This window comes from Phyllobates terribilis, unplaced genomic scaffold (assembly GCF_046119375.1).
Source record: "Phyllobates terribilis strain yellow unplaced genomic scaffold, ASM4611937v1 Scaffold_1__5_contigs__length_1240528914, whole genome shotgun sequence".
NCBI classification, from domain to species: Eukaryota; Metazoa; Chordata; class Amphibia; order Anura; family Dendrobatidae; genus Phyllobates; species Phyllobates terribilis.
Window position 1 is genome coordinate 870,104,882 of NW_027362761.1, and position 17,856 is coordinate 870,122,737.

Genomic DNA, 17,856 nt, shown 5'->3' on the forward strand with positions numbered 1-17,856 from the left:
AGGCAATCCCTGCTTGTTTATTGGCAGTCTAAAAAGCGCCAAACATGAGGGACGAGGACTCGAGCTTGTGTCCAAGCATTAAAAAAATACTCACCGAGTAAAAAGCACCATGATGCTTGAGCAAGTAACGAGCAGTGACGAGCACGTTCGCTCATCACTAGTCCCTAAAGAAATAGGTTTTATAAATTTCTTGAACTTTTTTTAACCCTTATAAAATCCTAACAAAATAATACGATGTTTAAAAAATGATGCACATGAAAAGTACACATATGGGAAATGTTATGTATTAATTATTTTCTACAGCATGACTAACTGGTTTAGAGGATAAAAAGATTGAATATTTGAAAAATGTGAATTTTTCAAAATTTTCGCAAAAAATCTGATATTTTCACAAATAAACACAAAACATATTGACCTAAATTTACCACTAGCATAAAGTACAATGTGTCATGGAAAAACAGTCTCAGAAACACTGGAATACATTGAAGCGTTCCAGAGTTAATACCACATAAATTGATTGGTCAGATTTAAAAAATTTGGTCTGGTCATTAAAGTTAAAATTGGTTCAGTCACTATGGGGTTAAACCTGAAAACGTATCTAATTCCTATGGCTTGTGATGTCAGCATATCATGTGGCCATTATGGGGCCTATTAGATGGGCACTGAATAGCACTGTCTTCCCCTGCAATGGCAGGACAGCTCCCAAGTCCAGTATTCATTCTGTGTATCTTAGTCTCAGCACAGCAGGCACTATGACATCACTAGATTAAACCTGCTGCATAGAACCTCAGTCCGCATTCGGCACAGAATAGAGCAGAACATTAAAGGAATGAGGTCAGGAGAGTAGTCATTTTTATTTTTATTTTTTCAGTCAGAACTTGTGAGGGAATCTATGGGGGCATCATACTATCAGGTGGGCTGTAGAGGCAATCATACTGTGTGGTGGGCTGTCGGAGATTATACTGTGTGTGGAAAGCTGTGGAGTCATAATATAGTGTAGATGGCTACTGGGGCATCATGCTGGGTATGGGGGGCTGTTAGGGCATTTTACCATGTGGTGGGGTGTGGGAGCAATTATACTGTATAGGTGGCTGTTGAAGCCTTTTTTATTGTGTAAGACGCAGTGGGGGCCATTATACTGTGTGTGTGGGCACTATTGGAGCATCATACTTTGTATAGAGAACTGTGGAGGCATCATAGTGTAAGGGACTGAGCTATGGAGGAATGATACTGTGTGGTGGAAAAATAGGGCTATCATCCTGTGTGTGGTGTTAGTTCACACATTATACTGTGTGGGGTAATTTGGAGGCATCATATTGTGTCGGGGCCAATATACTGTGTGTGAGTGGCTGTGGGACCATCATAATGTAAGTGAGGGCTGTGGTGTCCATTAAATAGTGTGAGGCTATTATACTGTGTTTGGGAGACCATCAAACTGTGTATTGGATACTAAGGGGGCAATAATACTATGTGAGGGTCTACAGGTGTTATACTGTGTGTAATTTTATGTGGACATGATACTGTGTGAGGGTATGCAGCTATAATCATACTATGTCAGGGGGTTTGTGGGGACATTATACTGAGTGGGGGGCTGTGAGGGCATTAATACTGTGTGTGAGATATGTGAAGACAAGGGGGTCTCCCGTGGGCATAATACTACTAAGACAACACAGGGTGAGGGTAAAACAGTGTAGCAATACTTTATTGAACCACCAAACAGACAATAAACATATAGAACAGTCCCAGCAAAATACTCGAGATGGTGCAAAATTAAAGAGTCTCACCCTTCTGCTAACTCACCGGGATTAAAGCATCTGCAACTCCAAGGGGCTACAAGGGCCGACTACACCCACAAGTGGCATCCTGCTTTTGGCAGGCACCCACAGGGAGGAGGTAACGACAAACTTAGGAAGCCGACAGTCCATTGAGTACATGGCCAGGAGACCCAACCTGACTTCTCTGAACATATCCATGGAACCAGTTGACCAGAAGGTCCCATCCTGGCTTTCTCCAAGCGTATCTGTGGGTTCCAGGTGACCAGAGGGTGCCAACCTGGCTACCCCAAACATCTACATGGGACCAGGTGACCGGAGGGTCCCAACCAGGTTTCCCAAATGTATCCATGGGTTCTGTGATAGTCAGTTGAGCAGATCTGTATTCCTCTAGCCAGGGCCATGGTCCCCTAAGTTGGCATCCTGTGGAATCCAAATCTGTTTTCTTATTGATGGAGCCATGGTGTCCTGTAGAGTTATCACATAGAGAGTTCATGTGGTTTTTGTAAAAGACTTCTTGATACAGAGGCATATCCCCCTTAAATAGTTCACAACTGTCCTTTCAAACATCCACAGGTCAAGGATCAGAGATAATGATATTAACTCACATTGCCTGAGCATCCACAGCTCCTCCCCTAATGCTGACTTGCAAACATTGAAGGATAAACTATCAATACCCAAACAATGCAAGTCAACAAGCTGAATGGACTTATACAATGGTAATCAACATATTTAGCAAACATCCATTGTTCAGTGACCCTGAGTCCCTGTCTTGCAATGATAGTAAATATCAACTTAAGTGTCAACATCCAGGCTTATACAAATAATATTCTGGGCTTCTTGACCAACCCAAAAAAACACATAAATTCAAAAGTCAACATAAAGATAAAAGCGTATTTCTTCTGGCCTACAACCCATGTCAAGGGTCCTCATACTTGTGAGTCCCTACACTAAAATTAAAAGCAAACTTTTCCTCCAAAAATTAAAGTATTAACACAGCTAAAAGGGCAGCAGTAGTTAACTGCCCAGGTCTTAGAACTAATGCAGTCAGGATGCACCAAACCCATATAATAAAGATAGTGGCAACACAGGTGCAAAATACTGCTGAGATAACCACTCACAATCTACCAGTTCATGGAGGGGGTGATTGCTTAGTATAGGATAGCATACAAAAAAAAGCTTGTATAGGCCACTGTTCACACACAGGTAGTGCACAGTATCTGGCTTATAGCCTATTAGTGACACCCATACTATTAGATTAGGCAATCTGCCTAGCATCATTTAAGTGAACCCCATGAGAACAGACACCCCAGTTTACAAGTCCAACATTTATGGGCTTGGCTGCACCCTGAATATAGATAACGCACAAGAAATATATACTGTATAATATATATTAGGCATTGGTCGATATTTTGGCCAAAATACGCAAGCTCACAACCCGCATCAACGGTCCTCACACTTGTGAGTCCCTCCACTAAAACTAAAAGCAAAGCCACAGTAAGAGGAATTAAAATTCCCCCCAAAATTCAAGTATTAACACAGTAAAAAAGGGCAGCAGTAGCTACCTGCACATGTCTCAGAGCAAATGCAACAGGATGCAGTAGACCGATGTAATAAAGATGATAGCAACACAGGTGTAAAATATTGATGACACAATCACTCACAACCTACCAGTTCATGGAGGGGGTGATTGCTTAGTATAGGATTGCACACAAAAAAAGCTTGTATAGGGCCATTTGTAGAAGCCATCCTCTTTTCAACTTCAGCTTTTTTACAGATGGTATTAAGTTTGCATCAAGAATTTGTTGAAATTTCATTGAATCCATTCTTCCTTCTACCCATTAAATGTTCCTTGTGCCATTGGCTGCAACTCAGCCCCAAAGTATGATTGATTAACCCCCATTCTCAGTGGTTGGTGAGATGTTCTTTTCCTGAAATTCTGTGCGCTTTTTTCTCCACACATACCTTTGATCATTGTGGCCAAAGAGTTCTATTTTAACTTTATCGGACCACAAGACTTGTTTCCAAAATGCATCAGGCTTGTTTAGATATTCTTTTGCATACTTCTGCCTCTGAATTTTATGGTGAGGATTAGTGTTGAGCATTCCGATACTGAAATATCGGGTATCGGCCGATATTCACTGTATCGGAATTCCGATACTTAATTCCGATACTTTTATAATATCGAATACCGGAATCGGAAGTTCCCATAATGCCTGCGCTCTGCAGTGTCTGTGAAGGATGACAAGCTGGATGGCAGCGCTCAGCTGCGATCCAGCTTGTCATCAGAATGCCATCCCAGCGTGGGAGAATTCTCCTGACTGTTTAAAAGCCGGCGCGCGGTAAAAAGCCGCCGGCTTTTAAACAATCACGCAGCCCCATACTGCTTCCCCGCAGCCTCCCACCCCGATCCTCCGCTCCCCTCGCCACCTCCAATCCCAATCGTAAATTAGGACCGGGCGGGGAGTGCAGCACCAAGGAGCGAAGGACCCGGGCGGGGAAGCCGGCAGTGAAAAGACTTCACCGCCGGCTTTCCCGTTCTGTGCTGCGCTTTCCCGCCGGTTATTTCAAATGAACAGCTGAGGTATCAGGTGATGCCGATCAGCTGTTAATTTGAAGTAGCCACGGTGCCCTCAGAGGGTTCATGTGAGTTCATGCTTGACTGCATGAACTCACATCAACTTTCCCACGGCCGCACAGGTCAGCCTCACCTCCCAGACCCATCATGATTAGTGTGTGCGGGGTGTGTGTGCGGGGTGTGTGTGTGTGTGCGGGGTGTGTGTGTGTGTGCGGGGTGTGTGTGTGTGCGGGGTGTGTGTGTGCGGGTGTGTGTGCGGGGTGTCTGTGCGTGCAGGCAGACATAGGCCGATGTGACACTACTACTCCCATCGGCCTATGTCTGTCCCCCGTCCACTCGTGCCAGCAGGATCAGCTCGATGGGAGCAGTAGTTCCCATCAGCCTGATCCTGCTATTTAAATTGCCCTACTGTGTCCCCAATAAATTTTAAATACATGTCATTGGTGGCCAGTGGTTACCTAAAAGAAATTAGTTCATACATTACCTGTCCCCGCCGATCGCCACCTAAAATAAAGTAAAAAATAAAAAACTACACCTATACTCACCTAGACACCTAATTCCCCGAAGCCATCGATCTCCTGTAATAAAATATAAAATAATAAACCACAACCTTATCCTTACCCCTCCGTAGCAGTCCACGAGTGTCCCACGAAGATCTCCAGTTCAGAGCAGCCACATAGAATGTGACCGCTCTGAACCGCTGCCGCCGCTAGAATGACGGGGCCGTAAGGGTTCACCGGAGTTCAGGCAGCGCTGCTCCGGTTAGCTCCTTTACGGCACTGCTGTATCGTGAGAAATTCCCACGGTACAGCACTGCCGTAAAGGAGGTCTCCGGAGCTGCGCTGCCTGAATGCACTCCGGTGACCTCAGTCAGTGGCTCCCGCTGCCGGGAGCGGACGTGTTCCCGGCAGCGTGAGCTTACAGCAGCCATGCACAGCTGTCACCATCTCCAGATGTGACAGCTGTGCATGGGAGATGAGCGCAGGAACGTGGACAGGTAACTATTTTTTTTTTAGTAAACTAAGAATTAAATAAAATGGTGTTTTATTTCAAATAAATTTTTTTTTTCTGGGTGTAGTGTGTTTTTTCTTTTTAACACTTTGTAGGTTAGTAATGGGGGTGTCATATAGACGGCCATCATTACTAACCTGGGCTTCATGGCAGCTGGCGCTGACATGAACCCCACCACTATTACCCCCTGCCACCGCACCAGGGCAGCGTGGAAGAGCGAGGCTAAGTGCCAGAATTGGCGCATCCTATGGATGCGCCATTTCTGGGGCGGCTGACGGCTGGTGTTTCTAGCCTGGGAGGGGGCCAATATTCATGGCACCCTTCCTGAGCTATTAATATCAGCCCCCAGCTGTCTGCCTAGCCTTTGCTAGCTATTAAAATAGGGGGGACCCCATGTCATTTTTTTTGGGGGGGTCCCCCATTTTAATAGCTAGTAAAGGCTAGGTATTCAGCTGGGGGCTGATATTAGTAGCCTGGGAAGCTCCGTGGGTTTTACCCCCTTCCCAGGCTTCAAACATCTGCCCCAGCCGTCTGCTTAACCTCCGCTAGAGACTAAAATTAGGGGGGCCCCCACGTCATTTTTTTGGGGGGGGTCCTCCATTTTAATAGCTAGTAAAGGCTAGGTATTCAGCTGGGGGCTGATATTAGTAGCCTGGGAAGCTCCGTGGGTATTACCCCCTTCCCAGGCTTCAAACATCTGCCCCAGCTGTCTGCTTAACCTCCGCTAGAGACTAAAATTATGGGGGATCCCACGCCATTTTTTTTTAAAATAAATCCTTTATTTTAACACTAAATGACATTTGAGGACTTAATAAAGATGCAGTCCCTAAATTATTATTTATTTTTTAATAAATTTTTCCCAAAACTTTTGACGTGGGCTTCGCCATATTTTTGTATGCCAGCCAGGTACAGCATCCAGCTTCTATGAACACGCCATTTTCCGGGGCGGCCGCGGACTGCAATTTTCAGCGGGGGGGGGTGGCAGAAAGCTTGGGCCTCCCTGCGCTGCAGATTCCATCCCCCAGCTGCCTAGTTATACCTGGCTGGACACAAAAATAGGGAGAAGCTCCACGTTTTTTTTTTTTTAATTATTTCATGAAATTCATGGAATAATTAAGAAAAAAAGGGCTTCCCTATATTGTTGTGTCCGGCTAGGTACAAATAGGCAGCTGGTGGTTGGGGGCAGCCCGTTCCTGCCTGCTGTACCTGGCTGGACACAAATATAGTGTGAAGCCCCACGTCAATTTTTTTTTAATTATTTCAGGAAATTCATGAAATAATTAAAAAAAAAAATGTGTGGCGCTTCGCCCTATTTTTGTGTCCAGCCAGGTACAACTAGGCAGCTGGGGGCTGGAATCTGCAGCGCAGGGAGACCCAAGCTTTCTGGGCCCCACCCGCTGCAAATTGCAGTCCGCAGCCGCCCCGGAAAATGGCGCGTTCATAGAAGCGCCATCTTCTGGCGCTGTACCCAGCTCATCCAGGGCCCTGGTGCGGTGGCTCACTGGGTAATAAAGGGGTTAAGGCCAGCTTGGCATTATCAGCTGGCCCTAAGCCCGAAATTCATGGGGTCACGCCAATATTAGACATGACCGCCATGAATTTCTAGTAAAGTATTTAAAAAAAACACAAACACCCAGAAAAAAGTCCTTTAATTGAAATAAAGACACAATTCTTTATTGTTCTAAATTAAACCATACTTACCGCCACGCCCATTCCAGCTGAAGCAAACGATCTCCTGCAATAAAAGTAAAATAATAAAGCAACCTCATCCTTACCTTTCCATGGTTCCCAGGACAGCTTCAGCTCTGCTACATCGAGATGACAGGCTGGACCGCAGCAGAACGCTGCCATCCAGCCTGTCATCCCGCGGACACTGAGAAGCGCAGGCATGCTTGCGCTCCTCAGTGTCTCTCTGTGACGTCATCCAGATGAGCCGAGGTCATGTCCAATGAACTCAGCTCACCTCATGCACGTCACTGACAGCGTGGGAAAATTCTCCTGCACTCAGCGCTTCAGCGTGAGAATTCTCCCACGCTGTCAGTGACGTGCATGAGGTGCGCCGAGTTCATTGGACATGACCTCACCTCATGCACGTCACTGACAGCGTGGGAAAATTCTCACGCTGAAGCGCTGAGTGCAGGAGAATTCTCCCACGCTGTCAGTGACGTACATGAGGTGAGCCGAGTTCATTGTCGGCTCATCTGGATGCCGTCACAGCCAGACACTGAGGAGTGGAAGTATGCCTGCGCTTCTCAGTGTCTGCGGGATGACAGGCTGGATGGCAGCGTTCTGCTGCGGTCCAGCCTGTCATCTCGATGTAGCAGAGCTGGAGCCGTCGTGGGAGCCATGGAAAGGTAAGGATGAGGTTGCTTTATTATTTTTCTTTTATTGCAGGAGATCGTTGGCTTCAGCTGGAATGGGCGTGACTGTAAGTATGGTTTAATTTAGAACAATAAAGAATTGTGTGTTTATTTCAATTAAAGGACTTTTTTCTGGGTGTTTGTGTTTTTTTTAAATACTTTACTAGAAATTCATGGTGGTCATGTCTAATATTGGCGTGACCCCATGAATTTCGGGCTTAGGGCCAGCTGATAATGCCAAGCTGGCCTTAACCCCTTTATTACCCAGTGAGCCACCGCACCAGGGCCCTGGATGAGTTGGGTACAGCGCCAGAAGATGGCGCTTCTATGAATGCGCCATTTTCCGGGGCGGCTGCGGACTGCAATTTGCAGCGGGTGGGGTCCAGAAAGCTTGGGCCTCCCTGCGCTGCAGATTCCAGCCCCCAGCTGCCTAGTTGTACCTGGCTGGACACAAAAATAGGGCGAAGCTCCACGTTTTTTTTTTTTAAATTCATGAAATTCATGGAATAATTAAGAAAAAAAGGGCTTCCCTATATTGTTGTGTCCGGCCAGGTACAAATAGGCAGCTGGTGGTTGGGGGCAGCCCGTTCCTGCCTGCTGTACCTGACTGGACACAAATATAGGGCGAAGCCCCACATCAATTTTTTTAAATTATTTCATGAATTTCCTGAAATGATTTAAAAAAAATTGACGTGGGGCTTCGCACTATATTTGTGTCCAGCCAGGTACAGCAGGCAGGAACGGGCTGCCCCCAACCACCAGCTGCCTATTTGTACCTGGTTGGACACAACAATATAGGGAAGCCCTTTTTTTCTTAATTATTTCATGAATTTCATGAAATAATTAAAAAAAAAAAAAATACGTGAAGCTTCTCCCTATTTTTGTGTCCAGCCAGGTACAACTAGGCAGCTGGGGGATGGAATCTGCAGCGCAGGGAGGCCCAAGCTTTCTGCCCCCCGCTGAAAATTGCAGTCCGCAGCCACCCCGGAAAATGGCTGGATGCTGTACCTGGCTGGCATACAAAAATATGGCGAAGCCCACGTCAAAAGTTTTGGGAAAAATTAATTAAAAAATAAATAATAATTTAGGGACTGCATCTTTATTAACTCCTCAAATGTCATTTAGTGTTAAAATAAAGGATTTATTTTAAAAAAAATTGACGTGGGGCTTCGCCCTATATTTGTGTCCAGCCAGGTACAGCAGGCAGGAATGGGCTGCCCCCAACCACCAGCTGCCTATTTGTACCTGGTTGGACACAACAATATAGGGAAGCCCTTTTTTTCTTAATTATTCCATGAATTGCATGAAATAATTAAAAAAAAAAAATGCGTGGGGCTTCGCCCTATTTTTGTGCCCAGCCAGGTACAACTAGGCAGCTGGGAGCTGGAATCCGCAGCGCAGGGAGACCCAAGCTTTCTGGGCCACCCCCGCTGCAAATTGCAGTCCGCAGCCGCCCCAGAAAATGGCGCGTTCATAGAAGCGCCATCTTCTGGCGCTGTACCCAACTCATCCAGGGCCCTGGTGCGGTGGCTCACTGGGTAATAAAGGGGTTAAGGCCAGCTTGGCATTATCAGCTGGCCCTAAGCCCAAAATTCATGGGGTCACGCCAATATTAGACATGACCACCATGAATTTCTAGTAAAGTATTTAAAAAAACACAACACCCAGAAAAAAGTCCTTTAATTGAAATAAACACACAATTCTTTATTGTTCTAAATTAAACCATACTTACCACCACGCCCATTCCAGCTGAAGCCAACGATCTCCTGCAATAAAAGTAAAATAATAAAGCAACATCATCCTTACCTTTCCATGGCTCCCACGACAGCTTCAGCTCTGCTACATCGAGATGACAGGCTGGACCGCAGCAGAACGCTGCCATCCATCCTGTCATCCCGCAGACACTGAGAAGCGCAGGCATACTTCCACTCCTCAGTGTCTGGCTGTGACGGCATCCAGATGAGCCGAGGTCATGTCCAATGAACTCAGCTCACCTCATGTACGTCACTGACAGCGTGGGAAAATTCTCCTGCACTCAGCGCTTCAGCGTGAGAATTTTCCCACGCTGTCAGTGACGTGCATGAGGTGAGCTGAGTTCATTGGACATGACCTCACCTCATGTATGTCACTGACAGCGTGGGAGAATTCTCACGCTGAAGCGCTGAGTGCAGGAGAATTTTCCCACGCTGTCAGTGACGTGCATGAGGTGAGCTGAGTTCATTGGACATGAACTCGGCTCATCTGGATGACGTCACAGAGAGACACTGAGGAGCGCAAGCATGCCTGCGCTTCTCAGTGTCTGCGGGATGACAGGCTGGATGGCAGCTTTCTGCTGCGGTCCAGCCTGTCATCTCGATGTAGCAGAGCTGGAGCTGTCCTGGGAACCATCGAAAGGTAAGGATGAGGTTGCTTTATTATTTTTCTTTTATTGCAGGAGATCGTTGGCTTCAGCTGGAATGGGCGTGATGGTAAGTATGGTTTAATTTAGAACAATAAAGAATTGTGTCTTTATTTCAATTAAAGGACTTTACTCTGGGTGTTTGTGTTTTCTTTTAACTTTGACTATGGGGTTAGTAATGGGGGTGTCTTATAGACGCCTCTCCATTACTAACCTGGGCTTGATGTCAGCTGGCATTATAAGCTGACATCAACCCCAACCCTATTACCCCCTGCCACCGCACCAGGGCAGCGTGGAAGAGCGAGGCTAAGTGCCAGAATTGGCGCATCCTATGGATGCGCCATTTCTGGGGCGGCTGACGGCTGGTGTTTCTAGCCTGGGAGGGGGCCAATATTCATGGCACCCTTCCTGGGCTATTAATATCAGCCCCCAGCTGTCTGCCTAGCCTGTGCTAGCTATTAAATTAGGGGGGACCCCACGTTATTTTTTTGGGGGGGTTCCCCCATTTTAATAGCTAGTAAAGGCTAGGTATTCAGCTGGGGGCTGATATTAGTAGCCTGGGAAGCTCCGTGGGTATTACCCCCTTCCCAGGCTTCAAACATTTGCCCCAGCTGTCTGCTTAACCTCCGCTAGAGCCTAAAATTAAGGGGAACCCCACGCCAATTTTTTTTTAAATAAATCCTTTATTTTAACACTACATGACAAGTACAGTAATCAACACTGTCACTGTACTTCATATATATGTGACTGACATGTTTCGATCTATCTAATCTATGTGTGATTCTCTATTCCTTCTATTCTAAATTGTCGGGTACAGATGCTGAATTGCCGGCCGGCTTTCTTAAAGAGACGGTGCATGAAAACACTATTATTTTTTTAAATAAATCCTTTACACTAAATGACAAGTACAGTAAGCAACACTGTCACTGTACTTCATATATATGTGACTGACATGTTTCTATCTATCTAATCTATGTGTGAAGCTCTATTCTTTCTGTTATAAATTGTCGGGTACCGCTGCTGAATTGCCGGCCGGCTTTTTTAAAGAGACGGTGCACGAAAACACTAATATTTTTTTTTAATAAATCCTTTACACTAAATGACAAGTACAGTAAGCAACACTGTCACTGTACTTCATATATATGTGACTGACATGTTTCTATCTATCTAATCTATGTGTGATTCTCTATTCTGTCTGTTATAAATTGTCGGGTACAGATGCTGAATTGCCGGCCGGCTTTTTTAAAGAGACGGTGCACGAAAACACTAATATTTTTTTTAATAAATCCTTTACACTAAATGACAAGTACAGTAAGCAACACAGTCACTGTACTTCATATATATGTGACTGACATGTTTCTATCTATCTAATCTATGTGTGAAGCTCTATTCTTTCTGTTGTAAATTGTCGGGTACCGGTGTATGCCGCTGATGAATTGCCGGCTTTTCATGTCATTCTACATTATTCTTAGTTGTTTTACTTCATGTAGAATTAACCTACAAGGAAAGAAAGGGTTTATTTTCATTCCGATATTTGTGTCCCATTGACTTGCATTGGTTTCCGGTATCGGAATCGGCGATATCCGATACTTTTTGGGTATCGGCCCGATCCAATCCGATACGATATTTCCTGATATCGGAAGGTATCGCTCAACACTAGTGAGGATGCATGAGAGGTTTACTTCTGATAACTCTTCCATGAAAGCCATACTGTATTTGTGCAGGTGTCTCTGAACAGTAGAGCAATGTACCACAACTCCAGAGTATGCTAAATCTTTCTGAACGTCTTTTGCAGTCAAGTGGGGGTTCTCTAGCAATCCTATGAGCAGCTCTCACTGAGATTTTGGTAGGTCTTCCCGACCTTATCTTGACCACCACTGTTCCTGTTAACTCCCATTTCTTAATTACATTTCGAACTGAGGAAAGGGCAACTTGAAAATGCTTTGCCATCTTCTTATAGCATTCTCCTGCTTTGTGGGCCTCCACCATTTTCATTTTCAGAGTGCTAGGCAGCTGCTTAGAAGAATCCATGGCTGTTGTTTTTTTGGCACAAGGTTAGAGGAGGTTTGATTTTTATTAAGCTGGGAAATTTGCATCACCTGGCCTTTCCTAATTAAGATCGTGAACAAGTCATAACCCTAACAGGCTAATTAAGGTCTGAATCATTGGTCAAAGTTATCTGAGCACCCAAATCTCCAAGGGTGCTCAAACTTTTGCATTTTCCTCTTTGTAATTTTTAAAATGAAAAAAAAAAGTGACAATATATATATTTTTTTGCCTAAAATACATTGGAAATTTGTCATCTTTAACTTTAGTTTTTTTTTAGAGATCATTTCACCTTCAACTTGCTTAACTGTTCACAATAATAGTAGTTTTGACAAGGGGTGCCTAAACTTTTAACATTATATAAAACATGTAATCTTTAGTGATGAGCGAGCGTGCTCGCCACTGCTCGATACTTTCCTGATCATCTCACTGCTTGAGATGCTCGGCGCTCTTTAAGTATTTCCGGGATGCTGGGGCGAGAGCTCAGGTCCCCTCCCTGCATGTTTGGCGCTCTTTAGAAAGCCAATTAACATACAGGGATTGCTTGCCACTTACTGTAATGCTGTAGCAATGTTGGTTGTGACATTACAGTAATTGGCTGGCCGCATAGCATCATCAGGTCTATATCAGACCTGGTAACCAGTGATGAGCGAGCGTGTTCTGTTAACCGTTTCAGCGAGCATGCTCGAGTGCTCGCCGAGTATTTGCACTACTGGTGACCTTATGCTCGTCACAGTGTACCCTGGAAAACAGGCAGAGTAGGGAGAGCTGCTGCTGAGTGAGGGACAGAATTGAGGGTTTAATAGTTAGATGTAGGTATTCCACAGCAAGATACATATATTCATCTGAACTAACAGCCCTTCTGAGGACTAATCCAGCTGCATATATTACTGGTGATAGCAGGAGTTAGGCTATGTGCCCACGATGCAGAAAAGCTCCGGATTTTTTTCTGAGCATTTCTGCATCTCCCTGGCAAAAAAAACGCATGCGGATTGTACATGCATTTTTCCTGCCAGGGACATGCGGATGTGAAGCGTTCTTCACATGCATTTCTGCATGCGGGTTGACAAGCGCTTTCCAAGTGATTTTAGCATCACTTGGAAACTTGGTCACACTACTTGACTACTGCAACCTCCTGCTCTGTGGCCTCCCTTCCACCACTCTCGCACCCCTCCAATCCATCCTAAACTCTGCTGCCCGACTAATCCACCTGTCCCCCCCCCCCCGCTATTCTCTGTCAATCTCTTCACTGGCTCCCCATTGCTCAGAGAGTCCAGTTCAAAACCCTAACCATGACATACAAAGCCATTCACAACCTATCTCCTCCATATATCTCTGACATAGTCTCCCGTTACATACCCGCACGCAACCTCCGATCCTCACAATATCTCCTTCTCTACTCCCCTCTTATCTCCTCCTCCCACAATCGCATACAAGATTTCTCCCGTGCTTCCCCCCTACTCTGGAACTCTCTACCCCAACACGTCAGACTCTCACCTACCATGGAAACCTTCAAAAGGAGCCTGAAGACCCACCTCTTCCGACAAGCCTACAACCTGCAGTAACCACTGATCCACCACACTGCTGCACGACCAGCTCTACCCTCACCAACTGTATCCTCACCCATCCCTTGTAGATTGTGAGCCCTCATGGGCAGGGACCTCGCTCCTCCTGTACCAGTCGCTGTCACATTGTGTTCAAGATTATTGTAATTGTTCTTGTATGTATACCACTTTTTCACATGTAAAGTGCCATGGAATAAATGGCGCTATAATAATAAATAATAATAATAATAACACTATATAAATCCATGCAAACGGCATGGATTTATATAGTGTGACCCCAAAGAATGTTAAAAAATAAAAAAATAAATCTATACTTACCTTCCGATGGCCCCCGGAGTCTTGCTTCGCTCCGTTCTGGCTTGCCGGCAGCTCGCGGTACACTACACTGAAGGACCTGCCGTCACATGACTAAATGACGTCAGCGCAGGTCCTTCAGTCCACCGCGAGCTGCCGGCAAGGTTACACCAATTTAAGATACACTAGGTAACTGCTCTCCTCCAAATTAAAGATGTCTGAGTGCATGCAGAGAAGCTAATTAACCAAATCTGCTAATCTGGTTGAAAAACTTCACTCAGAAACTGAACCACGCAAAATGGCATACTTTATTACATAGACATGGGTTAAATAGCATTCTCCTTCTAGGTGGGATTAGTAAAATGTATTGCTCTTTTCTGATAACTCGGCACGCTGTAATTTGTCCATCTATGTATCTCTTGGTTTGAGTAACGCCTTAGGAATTCCGATGGAGGGGGTGAGTTCGCCCCTCAGCGCCATCTTTGCCAACTCGACATGAATCTCTCTGTTATCAGCTGTGCACATGCATATGTCATTCCCAGGAAATCATTTAGTTGTTCGTGTCTACAAATTAGAACAGAAGCTGTTAGTTATATATTGATTAACTATTAACATAATCCATGTGCATATACACATTTGCATACATACATACACATAGATTATTCCATCATTGCTATATTGATTCACACTAATTAGGTAATCTATTAAAAGACACTAATTGATTTTCTATAATATATATTTTACCTTGACAAAGACAAGGAGACCGGGGGCCATCAGAAGCAAAGTATAATATTTATTTTTTATTTTATTCTTTTTTTTACAGGTTCTATGGTACCCGGGTCCGGAAGAGAGTCTCCTCTCCTCCACACCCGGGTACCCGGGTACCATCCGCACATTGAAACGCGTGGATTCTGCATGTACAGATGCAGTGATGCGGAATCCAAGAGTTCAATGCAAGTCAATGGAGGCGAAAACGCAGTGCTTCCGCAAAATAATTGATAGTGCTGCATTTTTTTCTGCAATGATAACCCGCAGCGGAAATTTCCGCAGCATGTGCACAGCACATGTGGATTATCATTGGGGAACATGGCAGGCCTATTACCATGCGTTTTTTTAAGCGTTTAAGCAGCGTTTTTGCCGCTGCAGAAACACTTAAAAAACGCATCGTGGGCACACAGCCTAAGGTAGGCAGGGTTTGTGGACAGTGTATACAGCACAATAGAGTCCATTGCACGTTCTGTCTGTCACTGCTGTTACAGATATCCATAGCCCTACATATCAGGGCTATTTTTATTTGCTCTTAATCCTGATTATTTGCTTAAACAGCAATACAGTACACCATTTGAGGCTATGTACCCACGATGCAGAAATGCTCTGGATTTTTCCTGAGAGTTTCTGCATCTCCCTGCCAGGGACATGCGGATGTGAAGCGTTCTTCACATGCATTTCCGCATGTGGGTTGACAAGCACTTTCCAAGCGATTTTAGCATCACTTGGAAAGTGCTTGACAACTTGGTCACACTATATAAATCCATGCAAACAGAATGGATTTATATAGTGTGACCCGAGAGAATGGCAAAAAATAAAAAATAAATCTATACTTACCTTCCGATGGTCCCCGGTGTCTTGCTTCGCTCGTTGCTGACTGCCGGCAGATCGCGGTACACTGAAGGACCTGCCGATGTCAGCGTCGCATGACCCGTCACATGACTATGACGTCAGCGCAGGTCCTCCAGTCCATCGCGATCTGCCGGCATGAGAGGAGAAGTGCACCGGGGGCCGCCAGTAGGTATCATATTTATTTTTTATTTTATTCTTTTTTTTTTACAGTTTTCTATGGCACCCGGGTCCAGAGGAGAGTCTCCTCTTCTCTAGACTTGGGTACCATCCGCACATTGAACGCATGTATTCCGCATGTGCTTATCTAGTGAAGCAGAATACAAGCGTTCTAATGCAAGTCAATGGCGGCGAAAACGCAGCACTTCCGCAAAATAACTGGTAGTGCTGCGTTTTTTTCCACAATGATAATTCGCAGCGGAAATTTCCGCAGCATGTGCACAGCACATGCGGATTATCATTGGGAAACATGGCAGGCCTTCTACCATGCGTTTTTTAAGCATTTCTGCAGCATTTTTGCCACTGCGGAAATGCTTAAAAAACGCATTGTGGGCACACACACTTACTGCTACATTTGCTTGTTAGCAGAATACAGGCAGATTTTTTTAATTTTATTCACATTGCTGTATTGTGGAAGCAGAGAAACATTTCCATCATTAGACGTGATCCCATATTACTGCGGTAATAAATATGACATTTTTTGGAGTATGCCAAATATTACCCTCCATTTAAAGTCAGCCAGCAGTGTTTTATTGAACCTATTCACACTTGGTCTCTGACCAGTACCACGTCTATAAGGCCACTTCCTAAAACCGTGGTCATCACACGTGATCCCATATTACTGCAGTAATAATTGTGACATTTTTTGGATCGTGCCAAATATTACCCTCCATTTAAAGTCAGCCAGCTGTGTTTTGTTGAACCTATTCACCAGTGATGAGCGAGCACTATAATGCTCAGGTACTCGTTGGTCAAGTCAAGCAAATTGGAATGCTCAAGTTCTCGATCCGAGCAATGAGCCCAATGTAAGTCTATGGGAAACTCGAGCATTTTTCCGGGGCATTGGGTGACATACAAGAGGGCCTCCTGAAAAAAAATGTTCCCATTATTAGAAAGTGGGTCTCCCATACTGTTTACCTATACAGTGAATGCAAGGGCTGCCAAAAATTTGGAGGCATTCCAATGTCTCTTGAAAGAGACGTAGAGGAGAGCCTCCTGAAAAAAAATGTTCCCATTATTAGGAAGTGGGTCTCCCATACTGTTTGCCTACGCAGTGAATGCAACGGCTGCCAAAAATTTGGAGACACTCCAATGCCCCTTGCAAGAGACGTAGAGTAGGTGATATGGTAGATATGGTGGTGAATGATATGGTGATGGAGGATGAGAAGAAGGAGGAGCACAAGTGCAAATAGACAAAATCAGGAAGCGTATATCCATGTCTTGGTGTGAAGAGGTGCATGGGAACAGACCTCCCAAAAGAAAGACACTGGATTTGAGTTTATGTTACGCTACTATCAATCGGTGGTGTTGAGAAGTCTGGCCCAATCCAGCCCTTGACAGGCGGATGCGCAAATCAGTTATAATTCCACCAGCGGCACTAAAAACCCGCTCTGACAAAACGCTAGCGGCAGGGCAGGCCAGAACCTCCAAGACGTAGAGAGCCAGTTCATGCCATGTGTCCAGCTTGGATACTCAATATAATACACAGAAGAATCACGGAGGATATTGGTACGGTATTGATAAGGTACTCCTTCAGCATCTTGCCAAACTTTTCCCTCCTTGTGAGAGTACCCCTCTCATCAGGGTCTGTGCGATGGGAGGGTCTGAGAAAACTGTCTCACACCTTTGACAGTGTTCCCCTGCCTCTGCTGGATTGGATTTGTGTCTCTCTCATCTGTACTCCTTAGTTGTCCAACGAACTGTGACCGCTGCCACCAGCGTTTTCAGATGGGAATTTTTTTAATAATTCCGTAACAAGGGCCTTCTGGTACTGCCCCATTTTATTAGGCCTGTTCAGCGTGGAAATAAGAGATAGAATGTTCTCCTTGTATCGTGGGTCTAGAAGTGTCACCAACCAGTAATGACTGCCACCCAAAATTTGAACAACGCGAGGGTCACAGGAAAGGCAGTGGAACATAAACTCAGACATGTGTGCAGAACTGCTAACAGGCAACACTTCTGTGTCCTCAACAAGAGGATGAGTTGCCATGCTCTC